The sequence below is a fragment of the Arachis hypogaea genome, chromosome 2, assembly GCF_003086295.3.
Source record: "Arachis hypogaea cultivar Tifrunner chromosome 2, arahy.Tifrunner.gnm2.J5K5, whole genome shotgun sequence".
NCBI classification, from domain to species: Eukaryota; Viridiplantae; Streptophyta; class Magnoliopsida; order Fabales; family Fabaceae; genus Arachis; species Arachis hypogaea.
In genome coordinates, this window is record NC_092037.1 from 6,156,706 (window position 1) to 6,159,197 (window position 2,492).

Sequence of the window (2,492 nt, forward strand, 5' to 3'; positions counted from 1 at the left end):
GCATGGAGTGAAGTGTTAAGCTTAAGCCATGGGAACATCCACCCGGCAACCTTACCTCAACTCTTAGGTGGATTGGCACTTCTGTTGGATTCTCCCTAAGATCATATATATTATAATTTAAAAATATTATTTATTAGACTAAAAATTAAATTAATAATTAAATAATAACCAAAAAAATAAATTATAATAATTCTTTAACATTTCTTATAATTTAATTAACCCACTGTTAGAGATATAACCATTAATATTACCTTCTCCTATCAGTTTAAGCTTTTGGGATGAGTGGTTTCATGACATGGTATTAGAGCTCTATGTCCGAAAGGTCAATAGTTCGATCCTTGGAGAACCCCAAAAAGTGAAAAAGAATAGAAAATCAAACAAACCCAAAAGAGAGGCTCTTGCTTGAGGGGGAATGTTAGAGATATTAAATTGGTGAACCGGCCGGTAACCGGTCGGTCGAACCGAACTGTTATCCGGCCGGTTTTTTAGCACAGCAGCAAAACGCTGCCGTTTGGAGCTCTGGAAAAGTTTAACCCTAAATGGCTAAAACAATGTGATGAACGGCAACGTTGAGGGAGTGAGGGTAGTCTTCTTCTTCTCTGTTCTCTTTCTCTCTTCTGATTTTCTGAAAGTGAGATCTCAAATCTGAATCCCTAATGCGGTAATGCCTTCGCCCTTCCCATTTCACAGTTCAGCTTCACCAATCACCATTCTCATCGTTCATCAAGGTTCAGACTTCAGAGAGAAGGAGAGAACGCCATCACCCATCACGATCTCACCGGCGCACACGGCCACACGGCAGTGAGCTCCGTCGCGCAGTGAGCTCCACCGCGAAGTGAGCTCCGTCACCACTCGAGTCGGCGTCGCTGTCTGTCTCCCACTCTCCCACTCTCCGTCACCACTCGACTCCGCGTTGAAGCTTGAAGGTTCCTTTCGAGCTCTGAGAGAAAGCCTTCGAGTTCCAGGTAATTGAAATTTTAGTTATGAACTTATTATTGTTCATTGAGTAGCTGTGATGAACTCTGAATACTGTGATACTGTGATACTTTGATGAACTCTGAAAACTGTGATGAACTCTGAAATCTGAATACTGTGAAGTGTGAATACTGTGATGAACTCTGAGTCTCTGATGCTGTGATGAAATCTGATATTGTGAACTCTGTTCATTGAGTAGCTCTTTGATTTTGTGACATGATGAACTCTGAATTCTGAAACTGTGAACTTTGATTTTCTGAACTCATTTTGTGAACTGAATTTTGATTTTGTGACATGATTTTGTTAACTCTGATTCTGTGACATGATTTTGTGAAGTCTGATCTTGTAAACTCTGATTTTGTGACATGGTTTTGTGATCTTTGATTTTGTGACACTGTGAACTGCTAGACTGTGATGCAAGTCATGAAACTGTGAACTCTGTGAACTGTGATGAAAGTCATGAAACTGTGATGAAATATGAACTGATTTTGTGATGATTTTGTGAACAAAGAATTTTTTGAACCTGAGATGTTGTACTTGTTCAGAGTGTTAAGAGTGCGGCATTCCACAACATGATGATCAAGTGTTACGGTTACAAAAATAATAAGAACAAGTTTTGAAATAATGCTTCTCATTTTCTCAATGTAGAACAGAGTGAGGACTAAGAGAAAATTAAAATTGCGGTTGGATCAACAAATTAAAGATAAGAATGGCTACATTATATTATGTTCAGTTCTTCAATTCATTGAGTCTTCTTTTTTAATTGTGTGCCAGTTGTTGTTGAGCATCTCCATTTATTTATTTGCACTTGTGACATTTCTTTTATAAGAAATTGTACCACTAGTTTTGAATTTTGTAAGAATAATTAATGTAGTGGAAATGAAGGTTTGATTGTTGTTGAGCATCTCCATTTATTTATTTGCACTTGTGACAATTCAATGAGGCAAATCTGCAGCAAATTATGGAGGATTTTGATGATTGATGACAAACTTGAATCGTTTTGATGCTGCTATGTTATGTTTGATTGATTGTTTGTTGACTTTTGAACTTTGAATTTGTATTTGAATGAGATTATAACATTTGGTTTATGTAGTACTTTTAATTTGAATGATATTTTAAAGTTTAGATTAGACTATAATTATATTTTCATGTGCTTATTTATATTTTAATTATTATTTTATTATAAAACGGTTTTTACGGTTCAACCACGGTCAAACCGATTAAACCTATGAACCAGTAAATCAGTATCCAGAACGGTTCGATGACCGGTTTGGTTTTCAGAACCTTGTTGATACTTATAGTAATGGATGCAATCCCAATACGGTTTGAAAAATACAATTACTTTGACCCTAATGACCTGGCCTTTTCGAATCTCTACAAATGAATTTGGATTAAGGATATGTAAATACAAAAAATCAACTATCAATTAATTATTGTATATAAAAATACTAACTATTATACTCACGTAAATAAGTTTAATTATTTATTTATTATAAATTTAATTATTCTAATAACTA

The 2,492-nt window shown here is 35.3% G+C and overlaps 1 long non-coding RNA gene across 1 annotated transcript; it reads left to right on the forward strand.

Moving 5' to 3' along the window:
* Nucleotides 1-522: 522 nt before the first annotated feature.
* LOC112734796 (uncharacterized) lies at nucleotides 523-2,116 on the forward strand. The gene is made up of 2 exons (XR_003168441.2): nucleotides 523-965; nucleotides 1,624-2,116. It is a non-coding gene; the product is annotated as an uncharacterized lncRNA (long non-coding RNA).
* Nucleotides 2,117-2,492: the final 376 nt, after the last annotated feature.